This window comes from Balaenoptera acutorostrata, chromosome 14 (assembly GCF_949987535.1).
Source record: "Balaenoptera acutorostrata chromosome 14, mBalAcu1.1, whole genome shotgun sequence".
In the NCBI taxonomy this organism is placed as follows: domain Eukaryota; kingdom Metazoa; phylum Chordata; class Mammalia; order Artiodactyla; family Balaenopteridae; genus Balaenoptera; species Balaenoptera acutorostrata.
Genome location: NC_080077.1, coordinates 90,756,158 through 90,780,367, shown reverse-complemented (window position 1 = coordinate 90,780,367; position 24,210 = coordinate 90,756,158). Strand labels below are relative to the sequence as shown.

Sequence of the window (24,210 nt, the reverse complement as noted above, 5' to 3'; positions counted from 1 at the left end):
TAATGTACAAGTGACAGAAAATAAGTTCCTTTTTTTCCCAAATTACTCAATTGATATCTTATAAAAATGTACATCTTAATTTATTGTCTCATTGTTTTTAAGGTTGCTCTTTAGCTTGAAGAAGAATTCCACTGAATGGAGGCACAATTTGGTATCAAAATGTATTAATTATTTGCAAATATTTCTTTTCAATCTATTGCAGGCCATTTCTAAAATTGCTCCTGAGCCTAGGAAGCATGAAGTTGATAGAGTTTTGGGGTCAGCCTGGCCATAGTGTTGAAGACTGTGCAAAAAGTGGAATTTTTGATAACTGTAATAAAGTCAGCATATTAAATATATCAACTATGATCATATATATTGAAAGGGATGTTTATAATGATACTTTAGTAATTCTTGCATTGGGATTTATAGACAGCATCTGAAACTGTAATATCATTGAGTATAAAAGAGAAAATAGGATAACAAACTTATCTATAGATTAAAGTTAAATCATTTGGTAAGTGTAAATTTCTAGATTTTCATTTTCAAGTTTTTTTCACTAGCTAAAAGTTGAAGCCATATGTTCAAAAATGTTTCTGTATCTAAAAAATAAGTTTATGGCTTTTCTCCATAAAACACATTTTGAAGTCCCAAGATTGAGCAATTAGAGGGTTTCTGCATGGATTTCTGTAAATTGTCACACCTGTTTAGTTGAACAAAGAATTAAGACATACAGACTTCAACAGAATTCAAGAACTCATTAAAAAAGACTTACACTGTACCAGCAGAAATTACTTAAGAGAGGAAAAACATCAGTCATTTCCAGGCAGTCATCAAGTGATTTTTACATCACTGAAACTGACAAATCAGAAGTGGAAAATTATCACAATTATATAGGCAGTGTTACTGCAATGTATAGAACATCTGTCACTAATGATAGCCAATTCAATATTCTACAGGAGGAGGCATCGGTGCATTCAATATTACAAGGATAAAAGTAGTTATTATACTTTTTTCACTTTAGAAAGAAAGCAATCATGCAATTTTCATAGTTAGTATGTAAACTGAAGACATTCTGAGTCAAAGATAAGCAGATATTCATATTATCTACATGGCTGTTTGTAGCAAGACCATACCTTTCATTTTTAAGAAATGGTGTATTTCGTCCAATGTTCCTTTCAGTGCCCTAATAAAACATGTAGTGAAAACTGTGATCCTTTCCATTCTATATATGGCAACAAAAGTGTACAATACCCAAATATAAACCTTGACTCCAGATCCAAATTGAAAAAAGAAATAAAAGTTTGCCTCATACTTATTCTGAAGTATATCTGTCTGAAGAGAATCATAATACTTTGAAATTTCTTTAAGATTAAGAGCAACCACCTATCTTTCACTTTCTCGATTATGAAACATTTATTCAATACCTTATATTTGCTATAAAATAGCCCTGTAAATTTGGCTAGACCATAGGCCTTGCTGCCAAGACCTTTGTAAATCAGAAGGAGTAGAGGAAGTAATTTATGGAGAAGTAAGGGAAAGGAAGAAAGACTTCATTCTAGAGAAGGTAAAAAATACTAGCTACTGCAGACAATATGTGAATGTTTATGACTTGTTCATAATACAACCACTAGAGCTATTAGATTAGAGCAGATGACTGGTTTAGAGGAATACTGAAAAATAAGTTTATAAAAGTAGGTCAAAGACAATTGTATAAATACTCAAATGCTAGAAAAAAAGGAGACTGTGTTTAACTGCATTAGTAAAATAGAAAAAAATAAACATTGGATGAAAATTTGCTATGTCAAACAATAGCAAAAGTAACAACAGCTAAACTTAATTGAATATTTATTATGTCTGTCATTTTACTAAGTATTTAACATGGACTATTTCATTTAATTCACAGAAAGACCCATGAAATTAGTATTTATAATTATCAAAGTTTTACAGATCAGAAATTAAAATATAGAAATCTTAAATAATATTCTAAAAGTCAGAGAGGCAGGGAGTTCTAAAGATGGTCTTGGAAAACAAGTCTGCTCAAGTCTAATAGCCATGTTCTACTAACCAAACATGGGATACATTTCCTATCTCATTCATTCTACACAGCAAGGGGGAAGGTGTGCTATATTTCCTTCATTCTGTAGATGAAGTAACCAAAGATTATATGGCTAAAATATGTATTTCACTCCTATAGAATCTAATGACCAAATTTATATAACTCTCAAGTTCATCTCTCTGCTATGTAACATAAACAAATATAATGTAATTAGAGTCTTTTGAGAAAGAAAGTAGCATTTACAAAGGTATATTTAGAAAATTAAATTGGTTGTACTAGATAAAATTATTTGGGCAGGACATGACATATTTGTCATATCTACTCCATTCTTTTTCCCCAAAAGTTCAGCTTCTTGACAGTGCTCCATTTACCAAATCTGTCTCATTTAAAATTGTAAATTTCATTTAAAAATAATTAACATACTATGTAAAGTGGAGTTAGGATCACTTTGCCGGAAATTGAAGTTTATGCCTAATTATACATACTTGATGCTTAAAATGAGATGTATTTACCTGAAGACCCTTGTTTAGGGTCTCTGAAACGTTTCCTGATTCACCATAAAGAAAGAAAAATCTTGGAGATTAAAAAACAAAACAAAACAAAAAAACGAAAGAACACACAAGAGAAATACTGACACTTGTAATTGTGGTAGTGGTGGAAGAGCTTTTTATGGATTGAACTCACAGAAAAAAATGTAAAACCGCATAAAAACACCCAAGCAAAAACTACAAAAAGTCCTTGATATATATCTATATATATATATATGTATATAAATTCATATATATACATATATATGTGTGTATATATATATACATATATATCTATGTGTATATATATATATATATATGAACACACATACATATATAAACAGGAATTAGTCTGAGGAACAGAGAGAAGAAGAACGACTGAACTAAAGGGAACAGAGCCAGAGTGACAAGTAGGACAATAATAAGGTGTCTATCATATTTTCAATTGTAGAAGGAAAGGAGAGAGATTTTGGCAGTTAAAAAAAATAATTTAAAATAGTGGCTTAGGGGAAGAGCTGTAAGATGATGGAAGAGTAAGACACGGAGATCACCTTCTGCCCCACAAATACATCAGAAATACATCTACATATGGAAAAACGCCTACAGAGCACCCACTGAACGCTGGCAGAAGATGTCAGACCTCTCAAAAGGCAAGAAACTCCCCACGTACCTGGGTAGGGCAAAAGAAAAAAGAAATAACAGAGACAAAAGAATAGGGACGGCACCTGCACCAGTGGGAGGGAGCTGTGAAGGAGGAAAGATTTCTACGCGCTAGGAAGCCCCTTCACGGGCAGAGACTGCGGGTGGCAGAGGGGGGAAGCTTCGGAGCCACGGAGGAGAGCGCAGCCACAGGGGTGCGGAGGGCAAAGCGGAGAGATTCCCCCACAGAGGATCGGTGCCAAGCAGCACTCACCAGCCCAAGAGGCTTGTCTGCTCACCCGCCAGGGCAGGTGGGGGCTGGGAGCTGAGGCTTGGGCTTCGGCCAGATCCCAGGGAGAGGACTGGGGTTGGCGGCATGAACACAGCCTGAAGGGGTTAGTGCGCCACAGCTAGCCGGGAGGGAGTCCGGGAAAAAGTCTGCAGCTGCCGAAGAGGCAAGAGACATTTTCTTGCCTCTTTGTTTCTCAGTGCTCAAGGAGAGGGGATTCAGAGAGCCACCTAAACAAGCTCCAGAGACGGGTGTGAGCTGCGGCTATCAGCGCTGACCCCAGAGATCGGCATGATATGCTAAGGCTGCTGCTGCCACCAAGAAGCCTGTGTGCAAGCACAGGTCATTCTCCACACCGCCCCTCCCAGGAGCCTGTGCAGCCAGCCACTGCCAGGGTCCCATGATCCAGGGCCAACTTCCCTGGGAGAACGCATGGCGCGCATCAGGCTGGTGCAACATCACGCTGGCCTCTGCCGCCACAGTCTTGCCCCGTATCTGTACCCCTCCCTCCCCCCAGCCTGAGTGAGCCAGAGCCCCCGTATCAGCGGCCCCTTTAACCCCATCGTGTCTGAGCGAAGAACAGACGCCCTCAGGCGACCTACAAAAAGAGGGGGTCCAAATCCAAAGCTGAACCCCGGGAGTTGTGCGAACAAAGAAAAGAAAGGGAAATCTCTCCCAGCAGCCTCAGGAGCAGCAGATTAAATCTCCACAATCAACTTGATGTACCTGTATCTGTGGAATACCTGAATAAACAACGAATCATCTCAAATTGAGGAGGTGGACTCTGAGAGCAACGATATATATATATATATAATTTCCCTTTTTCTCTTTTTGTGAGTGTGTATGTATATGCTTCTATGTGTGATTTTCCCTGTACAGCTTTGCTTTTACCATTTGTCCTAGGGTTCTGTCTGTCCATTGTTTTGGAGTTTTTTTATTACTTAAAATTTTTTTTAATAATTATTTTTTATTTTAATAACTTTTTATATTATTTTATTTTATTTGATCTTCTTTCTTTCTGTCTTTTTGTCCTCCCTTCTATTCTAAGCCATGTGGAGGACAGGCCCTTGGTGCTCCAGGCAGGCATCAGAGCTGTGCCTCTGAGGTGGGAGTGCCAAGTACAGGACACTGGTCCACAAGAGACCTCCCAGCTCCACATAATATCAAACAGGGAAAATCTCCCAAAGATCTCCATCTCAAAGCCAAGACCCAGCTCCACTCAACAACCAGCAAGCTACAGTACTGCACACCCTATGTCAAACAATTAGCAAGACAGGAACCCAGCCCCATCCATTAGTAGAGAAACTGCCTAAAATCATAATAAGGTCAAAGACTCCCCAAAACACACCACCAGACGTGGACCTACCCAACAGAAAGACAAGATCCAGCCTAATCCACCAGAACACAGGCACTAGTCCCCTCCACCAGGAAGCCTACACAACCCACTGAACCAACCCTAGCCACTGGGGACAGATACCCAAAACAATAGGAACTACAAACCTGCAGCCTGTGAAAAGGAGACCCCAAACACAGTAAGATAAGCAAAATGAGAAGACAGAAAAACACACAGCAGATGAAGGAGAAGGGTCAAAACACACAAGACCTAACAAATGAAGAGGAAATAGGCAGTCTACCAGAAAAATAGTTCAGAATAATGATAGTAAAGATGATCCAAAATCTTGGAAATAGAATAGACAAAATGCAAGAAATATTTAACAAAGACATAGAAGAACTAAAGAGGAGCCAAGCAATGATGAAAAACACAATAAATGAAATTAAAAATACTCTAGAAGGGATCAATAGCAGAATAACTGAGGCAGAAGAATGGGTAAGTGACCTGGAAGATAAAATAGTGGAAATAACTACTGCAGAGCAGAATAAAGAACAAAGAATGAAAAGAACTGAGGACAGTCTCAGAGACATCTGGGACAACTTTAAACACACCAACATTCGAATTATAGGGGTCCCAGAAGAAGAAGAGAAAAAGAAAGGGACTGAGAAAATATTTGAAGAGATTATAGATGAAAATTTCCCTAATATGGGAAAGGGAACAGTGAATCAAGTCCACGAAGCACAGAGTCCCATACAGGATAAATCCAAGGAGAAACATGCCAAGACACATATTAATCAAACTATCAAAAATTAAATACAAAGAACAAATATTAAAAGCAGTGAGGGAAAAACAACCAATAACACACAAGGGAATCCCCATAAGGTTAACAGCTGATCTTTCAGCAGAAACTCTGCAAGCCAGAAGGGAGTGGCAGGGCATATTTAAAGTGATGAAGGAGAAAAACCTACAACCAAGATTACTCTACCCAGCAAGGATCTCATTCATATTTGATGGAGAAATTGAAACCTTTACAGACAAGCAAAAGCTAAGAGAATTCAGCACCACCAAACCAGCTTTACAAGAAATGCTAAAGGAACTTCTCTAGGCCCAAAACACTAGGAGAAGGAAAAGACCTACAATAATAAACCAAAACAATTAAGAAAATGGTAATAGGCATATACATATCGATAATTACCTTAAATGTAAATGGATTAAATGATCCAACCAAAAGACATAGATTGGCTGAATGGTTACAAAAACAAGACCCATATATATGCCGTCTACAAGAGACCCACTTCAGAACTAGGGTCACATACAGACTGAAAGTGAGGGGAAGGAAAAAGATATTCCATGGAAATGGAAATCAAAAGAAAGCTGAAGTAGCAATTCTCATATCAGAAAAAAAAAAGACTTTAAAACAAAGACTATTAGAAGAGACAAAGAAGGACACTACATAATGATCAAGGGATCAAACCAAGAAGAAAATATAACAATTGCAAATATTTATGCAACCAACATAGGAGCACCTCAATACATAAGACAAATACTAACAGCAATAAAAGAGGTAATCAACAGTAACACAATCTTTGTACGGGACTTAAACACCCCACTTTCACCAATGGACAGAGCATCCAAAACGAAAATAAATAAGGAAACACAAGCTTTAATTAAACATTAAACAAGATGGACTTAATTGATATTTATAGGACATTCCATCCAAAAACAACAGAATACACATTCTTCTCAAGTGTTCATGGAACATTCTCCAGGATAGATCATATCTTGGGTCACAAATCAAGCCTTGGTAAATTTAAGAAAATTGAAATCGTATCAAGTAACTTTTCCAACCACTACACTATGAGACTTGATATCAATTATAGGAAAAAGTCTGTAAGAAATACAAACACATTGGGCTTCCCTGGTGGCGCAGTGGTTGAAAATCTGCCTGCTAATGCAGGGGACACGGGTTCGAGCCCTGGTCTGGGAAGATCCCACATGCCGCGGAGCAACTAGGCCTGTGAGCCACAACTACTGAGCCTGCGCGTCTGGAGCCTGTGCTCCGCAACAAGAGAGGCCACGATAGCGAGAGGCCCACGCACCGCGATGAAGAGTGGCCCCCACTTGCCGCAACTAGAGGGCCCTCGCACAGAGGTGAAGACCCAACACAGCCAAAAATAAATAAATTAGTTAATTTAAAAAATAAAAAAAGAAATACCCAGAAATACAAACACATGGAGGCTAAACAACACACTACTTAATAACCAAGAGATCACTGAAGAAATCAAAGAGGAAATCAAAAAGTACCTGGAAACAAATGACAATGACAAGCTGATGACCTAAAACCTATGGGATGCAGCAAAAGCAGTTCTAAGAGGGAAGTATTTAGCAATACAATCCTACCTTAAGAAACAAGAAACATCTCAAATAAAAAACCTAACCTTACACTTAAAGCAATTAGAGAAAGAAAAACAAAAAAACCCGAAAGTTAGCAGAAGGAAAGAAATCATAACGATCATATCAGATATAAATGAAAAATAAATGAAGGAAATGATAAAAAAGACCAATAAAACTGAAAGCTGGTTCTTCAGAACATTTAAAAAAAAATTGATAAACCATCAGCCAGACTTATCAAGAAAATAAGGGAGAAGACTCAGGGGGTCTCGGCAAGATGGTGGAAGAGTAAGACATGGATATCACCTTCCTTCCCACAGATACATTAGAAATACATCTACACGTGGAACTGCTCCTACAGAACACCCACTGAACACTGGCAGAAGACGTCAGACCTCCCCAAAGGCAAGAAACTCCCCACGTACTTGGGAAGGGCAAAAGAAAAAAAGAAATAACAGAGACAAAAGAATAGGGACGGGACATGCACCAGTGGGAGGGAGCTGTGAAGGAGGAAAGGTTTCCACACACTAGGAAGCCCCTTCGCGGGCAGAGACTGCGGGTGGCAGTGGGGGGAAGCTTCAGAGCCATGGAGGAGAGCGCAGCCACAGGGGTGCGGAGGGCAAAGTGGAGAGATTCCCGCACAGAGGATTGGTGCAAACCAGCGCTCACCAGCCCGAGAGGCTTGTCTGTTCACCCGCCGGGGCAGGCAGGGGCTGGGAGCTGAAGCTCGGGCTTCAGTCGGATCCCAGGGAGAGGACTGGGGTTGGCTGCGTAAACACAGCCTGAAGGGGTTAGCACACCATAGCTAGCCAGGAGGGAGTCCAGGAAAAAGTCTGCAGCTGCCGAAGAGGCAAGAGACTTTTTCTTGCCTCTTTGTTTCATGGTGCACAAGGAGAGGGGATTCAGAGCGCCGCTTAAATTAGCTCCAGGGATGGGCACGAGCCGCAGCTATCAGCGTGGACCCCAGAGACGGGCATGAGATGCTAAGGCTGCTGCTGCCACCACCAAGAAGCCTGTGTGAGAGCACAGGTCACTATCCACACCTACCCTCCCAGGAGCCATGCAGCCCGCCACTGCCAGGCTCCCGTGACCCAAGGAGAACTTCCCAGGGAGAACGCATGGCGTGCCTCAGGCTGATGTAACGTCACGCTGGCCTCTGCCACCACAGGCTCACCCCGCATCCGTACCCCTCCCTCCTCCCGGCCTGAGTGAGCCAGAGACCCTGAAGCAGCTGCTCCTTTAACCCCATCCTGTGTGAGCGAAGAACAGACGCCATCAGGCGACCTACACGTCGAGGCTGGTCCAAATACAAAGCTGAACCCCGGGAGCTGTGCAAACAAAGAAAGGAAAGGGAAATTTCTCCCAGCAGCCTCATAAGCAGCGGATTAAAGCTCCACAAACAACTTGATGTACCTGCGTCTGTTGAATACCTGAATAGACAACGAATCTTCCCAAATTCAGGAGGTGGACTTTGGGAGCTGGATTTATTAATTTTTCCCCTTTTCCTTTTTTTGTGAGTGTATATGAGTATGCTTCTGGGGGAGATTTTGTCTGCATACATTTGCTTTCACCATTTGTCCTAGGGTTTGGTCTGTCCATTTTTTTTTTTTGGTTTCTTTTTTTGCTTATAAAATTTTTTTCTTAATAAATTTTTTCTAAATAATTTTTTCCTTATTTTTTATTTTCAAAAACTAAAATTTTTTTTCTTAATAATTTTTTTTTCTTATTTTTTTAATAAAAATTAATAAATTTATTTTAAAAAAATAAAAAAAAAATTCTTAATAAATTTTTTCTTAATATTTTTTTCTTAGATTTATTTTATTTTATTTTGTTTTATCCTCTTTCTTTCTTTCTTTCTATTTTTTCTCCCTTTTATTCTGAGCCATGTGGATGAAAGGGTCTTGGTGCTCCAGCCAGGCATCAGGGCTGTGCCTCTGAGGTGGTAGAGCCAAGTACAGGACACTGATCCACAAGAGACCTCCCAGCTCCATGTAATACAAAATGGCAAAAATCTCTCAGAGATTTCCATCTCAATATCAAGACCCAGTTTCACTTAAACACCAGCAAGCTACAGTGATGGATACACTATGCCAAACAACTAGCAAGACAGGAACACAGTCCCATCCATTAGCCGAGAGGCTGCCTAAAATCATAATAAGGCCACAGACACCCCAAAACACACCACCAGACATGGATGTACCCACCAGAAAGACAAGATCAAGCCTCATCCACCAAAACACAGACACTAGTCCCCTCCACCAGGAAGCCTACACAACTCACTGAACCAACCTTAGCCACTGGGGACAGATACCAAATACAACGGGAACTACAAACCTGCAGCCTGTGAAAAGGAGACCCCAAACACAGTAAGATAAGCAAAATGAGAAGACAGAAAAACACACAGCAGATGAAGGAGAAGGGTCAAAACACACCAAACCTAACAAATGAAGAGGAAATAGGCAGTCTACCTGAAAAATAGTTCAGAATAATGATAATAAAGATGATCCAAAATCTTGGAAATAGAATAGACAAAATGCAAGAAACATTTAACAAGGACGTAGAAGAACTAAAGAGGAACCAAGCAATGATGAAAAACACAATAAATGAAATTAAAAATACTCTAGAAGGGATCAGTAGCAGAATAACTGAGGCAGAAGAACGGGTAAGTGACCTGGAAGATAAAATAGTGGAAATAACTACTGCAGAGCAGAATAAAGAACAAAGAATGAAAAGAACTGAGGACAGTCTCAGAGACATCTGGGACAACATTAAACACACCAACATTCAAATTATAGGGGTCCCAGAAGAAGAGAAAAATAAAGAGACTGAGAAAATATTTGAAGAGATTATAGTTGAAAACTTCCCTAATATGGGAAAGGAAATAGTTAATCAAGTCCTGGAAGCACAGAGAGTCCCATACAGGATAAATCCAAGGAGAAACACGCCAAGACACATATTAATCAAACTATCGAAAATTAAATATAAAGAAAACATATTAGACGCAGCAAGGGAAAAACAACCAATAGCACACAAGGGACTCCCCATAAGGTTAACAGCTGATCTTTCAGCAGAAACTCTGCAAGCCAGAGGGGAGTGGCAGGATATACTTAAAGTGATGAAGGAGAAAAACCGACAACCAAGATTACTCTACCCAGCAAGGATCTCATTCAGATTTGATGGAGAAATTAAAACCATTACAGACAAGCAAAAGCGGGGAGAGTTCAGCACTACCAAACCAGCTTTACAACAAATGCTAAAGGAACTTCTCTAGGCAAGAAATACAAGAGAAAGAAAACACCTAAAATAACAAACCCAAAACATTTAAGAAAATGGGAATAGGAACATACATATCGATAATTACCTTAAATGTAAATGGATTAAATGCTCCCACCAAAAGACCCAGACTTGATGAATGGATACAAAAACAAGACCCGTATATATGCTGTCTAAAAGAGACCCACTTCAGACCTAGGGACACATACAGACTGAAAGTGAGAGGATGGAAAAGGATATTCCATGCAAAAGGAAATCAAAAGAAAGCTGGAGTAGCAATACTCATATCAGACAAAATAGACTTTAAAATAAAGACTATCACAAGAGACAAAGAAGGACACTATATAATGATCAAAGGATCGATCCAAGAAGAAGGCATAACAATTGTAAATATTTATGCACCCAACATAGGAGCACCTCAATACATAAGGCAAGTACTAACAGCCATAAAAGGGGAAATCAACAGTAACACTAATAATAGTAGGGGACTTTAACACCCCACTTTCACCAATGGACAGATCATCCAAAATGAAAATAAATAAGGAAACACAAGTTTTAATGATACATTAAACAAGTTGGACTTAATTGATATTTATAGGACATTCCACCCCAAAACAACAGAATACACATTTTTCTCAACTGCTCATGGAACATTCTCCAGGATAGATCATATCTTGGTCACAAATCAAGCCTTGGTAAATTTAAGAAAATTGAAATCGTATCAAGTATCTTTTCCGACCACAACGCTATGAGACTAGATATCAATTACAGGAAAAGATCTGTAAAAAACACAAACACATGGAGGCTACACAATACATTACTTAATAACGAAGTGATCACTGAAGAAATCAAAGGGGAAATCAAAAAAAACCAGAAACAAATGACAATGGAGACACGACGACCCAAAACCTATGGGATGCAACAAAAGTATTCTAAGCATTCTAAGCATTCTAAGAGGGAAGGTTATAGCAATACAAGCCTACCTCAAGAAACAGGAAACATCTCAAATAAACAACCTAACCTTGCACTTAAAGCAATTAGAGAAAAAAGAACAACAACAACAACAACAACAAAAACCCAACAATAGCAGAAGGAAAGAAATCATAAAGATCAGATCAGAAATAAATGAAAAAGAAATGAAGAAAACAATAGCAAAGGTCAATAAAACTAAAAGCCGGTTCTTTGAGAAGATAAACAAAATTGATAAACCATTAGCCAGACTCATCAAGAAAAAAAGGGAGAAGACTCAAATCAATAGAATTAGAAATGAAAAAGGAGAAGTAACAACTGACACTGCAGAAATACAAAGGATCATGAGAGATTACTACAAGCAACTCTATGCCAATAAAATGGACAACCTGGAAGAAATGGACACATTCTTAGAAATGCACAAACAGCCAAGACAGTACCAGGAAGAAATAGAAAATATGAACAGACCAATCACAAGCACTGAAATTGAAACTGTGATTAAAAACCTTCCAACAAACAAAAGCCCAGGACCAGATGGCTTCACAGGTGAATTCTATCAAACATTTAGAGAAGAGCTAACACCTATCCTTCTCAAACTCTTCTAAATATAGCACAGGGAGGAACACTCCCAATCTCATTCTATGAGGACACCATCACCCTGATACCAAAACCAGACAAAGATGTCACAAAGAAAGAAAACTACAGGTCAATATCACTGGTGAACATAGAGGCAAAAATCCTCAACAAAATACTAGCAAACAGAATCCAACAGCACATTAAAAGGATCATACACCATGATCAAGGGGTTTACCCAAGGAATGCAAGGATTCCTCAATATACGCAAATCAATCAATGTGATACACCATATTAAAAAATTGAAGGAGAAGAACCATATGATCATCTCAATAGATGCAGAGAAAGCTTTCGACAAAATTCAACACCCATTTATGATAAAAGCCCTGCAGAAAGTAGGCATAGAGGAAACTTACCTCAACATAATAAAGGCCATATATGACAAACCCACAGCCAAGATTGTCCTCAATGGTGAAAAACTGAAACCATTTCCACAAAGATCAGGAACAAGACAAGGTTGCCCACTCTCACCACTATTACTCAACATAGTTTTGGAAGTTTTAGCCACAACAATCAGATAAGAAAAGGAAATAAAAGGAATCCAAATTGGAAAAGAAGAAGTAAAGCTGTCACTGTTTGCAGATAACATGATACTATACACAGAGAATCCTAAAGATGCTACCAGAAAATTACTAGAGCTAATCAATGAACTTGGTAAAGTAGCAGGATACAAAATTAATGCACAGAAATCTCTTGCATTCCAATACACTAATGATGAAAAATCTGAAAGTGAAATTTAAAAAAAACACTCCCGTTTACCATTGCAACAAAAAGAATAAAATATCTAGGAATAAACCTACCTAAGGAGACAAAAGACCTGTATGCAGAAAATTATAAGACACTGATGAAAGAAATTAAAGATGATACAAATAGATGGAGAGAAATACCATGTTCTTGGATTGGAATGATCAACATTGTGAAAATGACTCTACTACCCAAAGTAATCTACAGATTCAATGCAATCCCTATCAAACTACCACTAGCATTTTTCACAGAACTAGAACAAAAATTTTCACAATTTGTATGGAAACACAAAATTCCCCGAATAGCCAATGTAATCTTGAGAACGAAAAATGGACCTGGAGGAATCAGGCTCTCTCACTTCAGACTATATTACAAAGCTACAGTAATCAAGACAGTTTGGTACTGGCACAAAAACAGAAACATTGATCAATGGAACATGATAGAAAGCCCAGAGATAAACCCACACACATATGGTCACCTTATCTTTGATAAAGGAGGCAAGCATATAAAGTGGAGAAAAGACAGCCTCTTCAATAAGTGGTGATTGGAAAACTGGACAACTACATGTAAAAGAATGAAATTAGAACACTCCCTAACACCATACACAAAAATAAACTCAAAATGGATTAAAGACCTAAATGTAAGGCCAAACACTATCAAACTCTTAGAGGAAAACATAGGCAGAACACTTTATGACCTAAGTCACAGCAAGATCCTTTTTGACACAACTCCTAGAGAAATGGAAATAAAAACACAAATAAACAAATGGAACCTAATGAAACTTAAAAGCTTTTGCACAGCAAAGGAAACCATAAACAAACCAAAAGACAACCATCAGAATGGGAGAAAATATTTGCAAATGAAGCAACTGACAAAGGATTAATCTCCAAAATTTACAAGCAGCTCATGCAGCTCAATTTAAAAAAAAAAAAAAAACAACCCAATCCAAAAATGGATAGAAGCCCTAAGTAGACATTTATCCAAAGAAGATATACAGATTGCCAACAAACACATGAAAGAATGCTCAACATCATTAATCATTAGAGAAATGCAAATCAAAACTACAATGAGATATCATCTCACACCAGTCAGAATGGCCATCATGATAGTGAGGTGGATGGACCTTGAGACTGTCGTACAGAGTGCAGTAAGTCAGAAAGAGAAAAACAAATACCTTATGCTAACACATATATATGAATCTAAAAAAAAAAAAAAAAAAGGTCATGAAGAACCTAATGGCAGGATGTGAATAAAGATGCAGACCTACTAAAGAATGGACTTGAGGACATGGGGACAGGGAAGGGTAAGCTGGGACAAAGTGAGAGAGTGGCATGGACATATATACATTACCAAATGTAAAATAGATAGCTAGTGGGAAGCAGCTGCATAGCACAGGGAGATCAGCTCGGTGCTTTGTGACCACCTAGAGGTGTGGGATAGGGAGGGTGGGAGGAGGGAGATGCAAGAGGGAGGAGATATGGGGACATATGTCTATATAACTGATTCCCTTTGTTATAAAGCAGAAACTAACACACCATTTTAAAGCAATTATACTCTAATAAAGATGTTTAAATAAATAAATAAATAAATTCAATTGGAAACATAAAAACTAAAAATAAAAAAATAAAAGATAAAAAAATACAATAGTGGCTTAAAGCTTTCCAGATATAGTTAAAAAATTACCTTTCAAATACAAAAACCTTGGCAGTCTCCATGTAGAACGAATACAACAAAAATCACTGTTAGGCAAAGCATAGTCAGTATTCAAAATATAATATCATTAAATCAGCTAGAGAAAAAATGACATACCTGAGTAAAAAATAATGCAAATGATAATTGACTTTTTATGAGAAGCATTGAAGGCCAGAGGACAGGAGTATCAAGTCAATGAATTGCCTCTGTATTAAAACCAGTAAACATGAGTACATTAAACCCAAAATCAGTAGAGAGAATAATAAGAAGAAATAAGTGAAATAGAAAACAATAGAGGAAATTAGCTAAGTTAATGTTTGGTACATTGAAAAGATCAACAATATTAAGAAAATCCTAAGATGCTGATAAAAGAAAAAGGACTATCATGAATGAAATAATGGACATTACTTCTGATCCCACAGATATTAAAAGAGCAATAAGATAATATTATGAACATTATGCCCAAAGTCCAACAACTAATATGTTACAAAAAACTTCCTTGAATAGAACAACTTCTGAAATCTGACAAGAATTGGAAAATATTAATGTATCTGCCTGTGTTAAAATAATTCAATTTTATCCAAAATTTTACAATAAATATATTACAGTTTAAGTTATTTAGTAATGAGTGATATCAAACATTTAGGGAAGAAATTAATACCAAATTTATACATCTTTTCAAAATGTAGAGTCCAGGTTAACCATTATGTATCAACATAAAGAAATAATTCTAGAAAACGAAAGATCAATATCCTACATGAATATAACTGAAAAAAAATTAACGAAATATTACCAACTAAACACAGAGCATGTAAAAATAATAATTTATCATGTCCAATTGAGTTATAGCCCAGGAATGCAAGGTTGGTTTAGATATGAAAATCTGTAATTCATGAATTAACTGAAGACATTAGAAAACCATAAAATTAACTTTAGACATCATAAAATCATCTCAATAGGTGCAGTGAAAACATTGTCAACATTCATTGTCCAATCCTCATAAAAATTATCAACAGACTATAACTAGAAAGAGACTCTCTTTATTTGACAACAATGTCTATGTAAAACATACAGCTAACATTAGACTTAATGAAATACCGAATACTTAACATCAAGAAAAATATAAAAAGTGTATGAAAAGATGCTTGACATCACTAATTATTAGAGAAATGCAAATCAAAACTACAATGAGGTATCACTTCACACCAGTCAGAATGGCCATCATCAAAAAATCTGTGAACAATAAATGCTAGAGAGGAGGTGGAGAAAACGGAGACCTCCTACACTGTTGGTGGGAATGTAAACTTGGACAGACACTATGGAGAACAGTGTGAAAGATCCTTAAAAACCTAAAAATAGAGCTACCATATGATCCAGCAATCCCACTCCCGGTCATATATCTGGAGAAAACCATAATTCGAAAAGATACATGTACCCCAATGTTCATTGCAACACTATTTACAATAGCCAGAACATGGAAGCACCCTAAATGTCCATCAACACAGGAATGGATAAAGAAGATGTGGTACATATATATAATCGCATATTACTCAGCCATAAAAAAGAATGAAATGAAGCCATTTGCAGCAACATGGTTGGACCTAGAGATTCTCATATTGAGTGAAGTAAGTAAGACAGAGAATGATAAATATCATATGATATCACTTATATGTGGAATCTCTAAAAAAGCGTACAAATGAACTTATCTACAAAACAGAAATAGAGTTTCAGAAGTAGAAAACAAACTTATGGTTACCAGGGGTAAGGGTGGGGGAGGGATCAATTGGAAGATTGAGATTGACATAAACACACTACTATATATAAAATAGATAACTAATAAGGACCTACTGTATAGCACAGGGAATTCTACTCAATACTCTGTAATGGCCTATATGGGAAAATAATCTAAAAAAAGAGTGGATATATGTACATGTATAACAGATTCACTTTGCTGTACACCGGAAACTAGCACAACATTGTAAATCAACTATATTCCAATAAAAATTAAAAAAAAAAAAAAAAAGTGAAGGATGCCCCCTTTGTTATTAAAGATTGTATCTGAGGACCTAGCCAGGACAATAAGATAATCAAATAAAATCATAAGTATTATATTAGAAAGGAATATATAAAAAGAACTTTATTTTCAAACAATAAAATTGTTCAGACAGAAAATCCTAAAGAATCTCAGGGAATAATTGGAACTAATAAAGGCATTTATCATGGACTTAGGGTACATGGTAATTATATGTCTATATATAAGAGCAAATTATTAGAAAAAATTTAAAACAATTATACTATCATCAAAAATATTAAAATACTTTAAAATTTAACCAAACCATTTTAATGTGCAATTCCCTTCCTCTGAAAAATATAGCATGTTACTGAGAGATTAGTAAAGTCCTAAATAATTACAGCCATATATCATGCTCATAGATTAGAAAATTGAATATTGGTAAGTTGTTGTCCTCCCAAAATTGAACAATAGATTCAAAACAGTCCAAATTAAAACACTAGCAGAAATTTTTAGATAAAATTTCAAGTTATTCTAAGATTTATATGGAAAAGCACAGGATATAGAATAGCCAAAACAATCTTGATAAAAAAAAAAAAAAAGTTGAAAAACTCATATTACATGACCTCAAGTTTCATTATATATCTATACAAATCAAGAGAGGGTGTTGTTGGCTAAAAGGAAGACAGACAGATTGATGCAATAGAATAGAGAATGTAGAAATGGACACACACATATATGCTTCATTGGTTTTTGACAATGATGCCAAACAAATCCATGGGTAAAGAGAGTTTTCCTCAATTTTGCTGAATAACTAGATCTCTTTATATGAGAAAGAAAAAGAACGTTGATTCTATATGAATCACAAAACTTAACTTTGAATAAATCATCAACCTAAACAGAGAGGCTAAAACTGTAAATCTTCTAGGAGAAACATAGGAGAATATCTTTATGTCTTTGGGATATGCAAATTTTTCCTAAAGAAACATAACACCCACTAAACATAAAAATTAAAAAATATATATAAATTGGACTTCATCAACTTATAAAACATCTGCTCATCAAAATACATGGATTAAAAGATGAAAAGACAAACCACAGGCTGAAAGTATTTGTAATACCCATATACTAATTACTTCTATCAGGATATATAAAATTTTTCTACACATCAATAAAGAGAGACAACTTAGAGATGACAAAATGAGTAAGCCATATTCGTTCTCAAGGTCTATAGGTACTACACAAATTACACTGACACTGCACCATTATTATTTAGTTATCTTTTCACTGAATAAACTAGTGATACAGCATAACATTGGTTTAAGATCAGTATCACTACAGTAAAATAATCCAAGTTTTGACTCTATTTCCAACATTTCCTCAAAAAGTAAAATAGAGATGAGATTATTTCATGGACTTGTTTTCTGATAAAAAGAAAGGCACATTAAAAAAAAAAAAAAAAAAAGACAAAAAAAAAAACCGGCACATAATAAATAGTAGTTAATAAATGTTCTATTTATTGAATAATAATGAGAGGTCATTCAAATTGGCACAACATATATGTTTCATTAATTTAGCTAAATTATATGCTTTATTGAGCATTCAAAACTTTTCGTTTGTAATCAATTTATACTCTCATTCATTAACACAAGATATTAAAAAAATGATCATCCTGAGATCTCATAGTTATCAATAATTACCACTTATTAAATGAATAATATATACCAGATACTTAGTTGGCACACACATTGTCTTGAGACAATTTACAGTGGGATGGGGAGCAGTTGGATGCATTGCTTTGCCAATCAGTCAAAGGAGAATTTATCACACTGGAAGGACACACAAAAAAACAAAAGGCACAAAGGAAGCTTCAGTCCATCAGGCTGGAGTAGGGTAGCAAAGGAAATCCTTCCTGTTAGTAATTGGATACAGAGCCTTTGCTTTTCTGGTGTTATGTTACTGTGGATTATGCTGTGCTTAGAAGTATGGGTCACTATCAGTGCTGATAGTGATTGCAGTGACCAGAGAATCAAGAAGAAAAGTACAACAAAGTAAGGTGTGATGATGTAAATAACAATCCAAAGTACATAAAAGCCTTCCTAGTCAACAACTAAGAATATTATGTGCATTGTTAAATGTGTAGCTTGTGTAACTATTTGCCATAATTTTAACTCTAAGTTGTATGAATGCTAATCCATAGAGTTGATTGTACCTGTAGTGTGCCTATTGGCTCGTGTGACATGATTAATTATCCACAATAATTAACAAATTACACTTATGAGAGCAGGACTAGTTCAGTTCTCTAGCCGGCAGGGGGTTAGAGCTAGCGTGGAGTGGACTGAGATTCGTTTTCTAGCCTCTACCAGAACTGAGTTTCAAATAGGATTAAAGTTCAATTATTAAAAATGAAAAAAATATATATATCTGATTTAGCTCCTGCTAGCTTTCCTTTCCATGGGCAAAATACTATTCTCCATAAATTCTACCCACTGGTAGGGATTTTGAAAATGGGGGAATTTACTTTATCTTGAAAGCTTTTCTGCCTTCTTTCTGCTTTAAACTGCTAATGAAATGTCTTACAGTAATCTTCACTCATCAGATTAGACCTCTTATCAGTCAGAATGATACCTGGGGTTATCACATCCTGAAAAGTACTTATTCCTCCAATGCAATGCCGTGTTTTCCAAAAATCATTCATCTTGGGTATAGAGATCACAGCATGCCTTGCAAATAAACTTTCTTGAATCCTGAAACTAAAATTATTTTTTTGCAGCTGTAACTTATTCTTAAACTAAGACTGTGAGCTTATTTTCTGACAATCACTTGTTCCTATATCAAAATCATATTTGAAAAGTTTTGAAAATATGGAACTGACCAGGAGAATTTTAATAGTTCCTTGAATTGCTCCAAAAATACATGATTTTTTTTTTGCAATAAACCTTATGAAGTTATAAAATTAGAGAAGATCATTTTATAATAGATACATAAATCTTGTATAGCATTTTCAAGTTTGGAATTACAATGAAGAATACATTTTCATACAGTTTTAGATTAGATCTTTACTCCTTAATTTTACTTTTATAAGGTTTGTGATTGTAGTTTTACCTCATGGATAATTATTCTTTTTTTTTTAAACATCTTTATTGGGTATAATTGCTTTACAATGGTGTGTTAGTTTCTGCTTTATAACAAAGTGAATCAGCTATACATATACATATATCCCCATATCTCTTCCCTCTTGCGACTCCCTCCCTCCCACCCTCCCTATCCCACCCCTGTAGGTGGTCACAAAGCATGAGCTGATCTCCTAGTGCTATGCGGCTGCTTCCCACTAGCTATCGGTTTTACATTTGGTAGTGTATACTTTAACACACTATTTGAGGTGTCTTAAAAGTCAGGAATCTGTTTTTCCTAAAGTATCACTAGTTTTAAAATACAATTGATGTATTCCACATTATTTCTTTGCCATCTTGATTTAAATTTGCATTAGATATAGATTATTAAACTGCTTCTAGCATGATGGCTATACCTTTCCAAAAGACATGAGTTCCAAAATTCCCAGTCTGGAGTAAAATTCAAGAGCAGTGGGACTTTAACATAAAAGCTAATTTATGTAATAATAACTGATTAATAAGACATTGGAAATACAAAGTTTATGACTTTTAATATGACTCTTTGGAAAACTATAATCTCAATTTATTTGTGAATCCTGCTTCATATATCAGATAATATGTAGTAATATGCACAGATCATCACACTGAGCAAAAAGATTATACATATATTAGTTCCTAAAGGTTTTTGAAGAAATTAATTAGAAAGTATGTATAAGATAATTGCATAGATAGAAGGATAGATATATAGATAGATGTTTGATAGATACATATATACGTACATGCATGCGTACATACATACTTTATAAGTTTTAAAAATGTGATACTTCCTACACATTTTTGGCTAAGGCTTTAGGTCACAGAATAATACAATACATACCAAAAAGAACCTCAATCTATTATAGTTACTAGGTCTTCTAATAGAGTCATCATCCTATTTTGTCCACAATAACACGAGTTTATGCTCATGGAGTGTAGGACACTATTTCGGAGATATAAATTCTCCCCAATTATCAAATGAACGTTTGTCCTGTATTTTCTAACCAAGTAATATTATTCACAGTTGCATTAAAGTAAGCAAATGGGTTTGATGTATCTCTACTTTGTACTTTAGATTCAGCCATGGTCTTTTCTAGGATACATAAGCAGTATTTTATTTTAACATGAGGACAAACTTGCAAGTTAACCAGTGATAACTACCTCTCTTTTCTCAGTCTTTTTCAGATACAAGGGGTATTATATCTCTCATATAGGGCCGCTTGTGGATTTTGAAAACCAAGCTGCCACAAACAGTCGCCTCCTTCTTAGCTTGGAGGAGAAAGATCTAAAGCTGCTCACTGCAAGTAAGCTGAGTCAGTGGGACCACAGGAAATTATGGATTATGTCTATGTTTTATATGAGAGACAAACTGAGGACAAACATTCCTGTCATGGAGTTTGTAGAGAGTCTATATGTCCTTGCTATAGAGTTGATCGTTCGTTGTATGTTATAAATCAGGGGTTAGTAAATTACAACTGTGAGCCAAATATGACCTACCACCTGATTTTGTAAATAAAGTTTTATTGGAACATAACAAAATCCATACATTTATGTACTGTCTATGGATGCTTTCACACTACTAACTCAATAGCAGAGTTGAGTTACCTTGACAGATACCATATGACTCAGAAAGTATAAAATATTTACTATCTGATCCTTTTCAGAAAAAAGTTTTCAATCTTCTGGTATAAATATACAACTACTGTATTTTATTGTTTTCTGATATTTATTTCTTATTTTACAATAAATACTTTAAATGCAATGATATCAAAATATTAAATTTTTAATAAAAAGTATGTTTCAAATTTGTTTCCCTAGAAAGTTGGTAATGAATATGGAGTTTACTCCTAAACTATGTCACTTTAATGATCGACCTCTGAGTATATTGGCATCACTGACTACATGAAACCAGAAGATACGTTTTAGTTCAAAAGCCATCAGCATCTATTTAAATGTTAGTAATTATTTTAAAAGACTCCCTCACGTTGATGAGTTAAGTTCAGGTAAAGAAGGTATTCTTACATATAACTCTCTGAAGCATGTATTTTCACTTAGATCACACGACTGTAGCAAAATTATTTTCCTAATTTTCTATTGCAAGTTTCTCTGTACATACTAAAAGTAAAGCGATTGTTATAAATGTGTTGGCTCAGTTAGCAGAATAAATTGACACAAAGATAAAAGATACCAGCCTATACTAGTAAAATCAGAGGTTTCAAATACATAATCAGTTTATTTCAATAATAGTTTTGTTCTGTTGAAGGCAAGGTATCTGACAATATTAGGCATGCTATTGAAAATTCGCTAAAAATGTTCAAAGATAAGGTTATGTGCTCTTGTGCTAAAATTATAAGTATAAATTTTGTTAAGTTTATAATGATATATACATTGTTTGATCAAGTTGAGAAAAGGATGAAAAAAATGTACTTGGAATTTATTGTGGTTCATACATAATTCATAGTTTAAAAGCAAACCAGTTGTGATGCTCACACAAGTGGAATAGAATCTATAGTTGCAAAATTTACAAATAATTTAAAATATTCACAGGACAACAGACTAAAATTTTTGGAGTAAAGGTGATATTGAAAATAATGTAACATAGCAAAATGTGCTTTCTTTTGCTGCTGTCCATTAACATTCAAATTTTAGAAATGTTTAAACATGTGAAGAATGACTTTGAAAATAAATCCAGTATTTCAGGGAGGTTTTGGTATTTTAGTGAAAATATTGTAAGTTTTGGTTGCATCTCATTCAAAATCAGTTACAAACATTTAATCAAAAAAACAATAAATCAAGAACAAAAGACTGGTTTTTGAAAGTTTTAGTGAAATGTACTTATTTTAAAAAAGACATTAAAACTTATTCCTACACAATACAATGAAAAACTTAAGCTCAATGAATTCAAAAGTGCTCGAGATCATAAATGTTATAACTAGGCTTTGGAATAGCTGCACTTATGGGGAACAACATTTGACAGAAATCCTATATTTCACAGATTATTTTTTTGTGCTAGGACATAGTGGAAATCAATTGAAGCACCTAAAGTTTGCCAAACATTCTAAGGAATCATACATAGAGACCATTTATTTCATGAAGATTCTCTTTGAAAATGTTTGTCAAAAATAATTTTGAATAGAATAAAATACAGCTCCTATGGACATACTTTATTGATGTATTTTATACAAAAAAAAATATAATTGGGAATACTTAACATTTAGCAGATTTTCCTTTGAGATTAGCAAGAACCTCAAAATATGTTCGGTGAAAATGTCTTCAGTTAAGATGGCACAGTTAGGAGAAGAGTCAACTGAAGGCATTAAATGACTTCATATTTATTAATCATAAATGCAACTTTGAAGAGGGTATAGATAGCTTTATAAAAAATTACAATTATAAGACAATATTGAAAAATACTCATTCCTCAGAAAAATAGGTGTAAATATAGTTTCTGCTTATATTATTTTTAATGTTTCAGATAATCAATATAAAGTATGTTTTAAAATGTCCTTCTGATTTGCAGAGACCAAGTTACAATTATTTTCTTTGGAAGGAATTTTAGAAATTAATTTTTTGAATAGAGCTACATTATTTGTCTGCCTATTTAATGAAAACAATTTGTCAAAGAATAAATAAATATTTCAAATATTATGTATTTGTAACTCCTTTTAGCTACCTCTTTTGTTCAAAAATGCCATGGTTTGGAAGATAAATTATATATTCTTCATAAACCTACAGGATATGGTAAGCTATTATAAAACACCTAACAACTCATAACCTAGCTCAGGAAATAAATGACCTGAAGGGAAAAGCCCTGAAAACATTTCTTTGAAGACAGTTGTTGGAGTTCTTACCACCTGCACTGCTACCAACCCCTCCTACCACTGGCAGTGGCTGATGATACACTCTACCAAACTTTCAAATCTCTCTCAATTAGGTTACATGGAAGGATCTGCAAGAGAAACACTTAGAGTTACCACTCTGCAGTTTGGGAGACACAATTTCTGTTTCACTCCCAAGAAAGGAGTCTTTAGGTACCTAATTGTGGCCGGAGACACCACTACCCAACGACATTTTGAAGAGGGACAAACACTGATGGTGAGTTATATTTCCCAGAAAATGGGAAACTGTGGAAGGGTTCAAAGATGAGATCAGAGTGATTTAAACACAATTTAATTGTTAAGTATTTAATCAAAAGTTAAGAAACTATTGGTTTAAACAGTGATTTTATTGACATCTTTAAGTTTATTTGAGAAGGAATAAAACATTTTTGTGCTTCATGAAAGGGGATTTGTCTGTACTGACCTGTTACCTATGGAAATAATAGAGTTATAATTTTGCTAATTATGTGCAAAATATACACTCTTTGTAAACATATTTTAGTACCTAAGAACAAAATATATTTTACCATAGTAAAAAAAAAAAAAAATTGTTCAATTGGTGTCTAAACTCTTCATATATTATGAAATATCAATATTTAGCAGAATAATCATTTAATTGTTAAACAAATTGATCTCTTAAATTT

The 24,210-nt window shown here is 35.3% G+C and overlaps 1 protein-coding gene across 2 annotated transcripts in view; it reads right to left on the bottom strand.

Moving 5' to 3' along the window:
• EYS (eyes shut homolog) overlaps positions 1 to 24,210 on the bottom strand; it is a 1,775,980-nt gene that overhangs the window by 1,747,270 nt on the left and 4,500 nt on the right. The gene's annotated exons all lie outside the window — the stretch shown is intronic.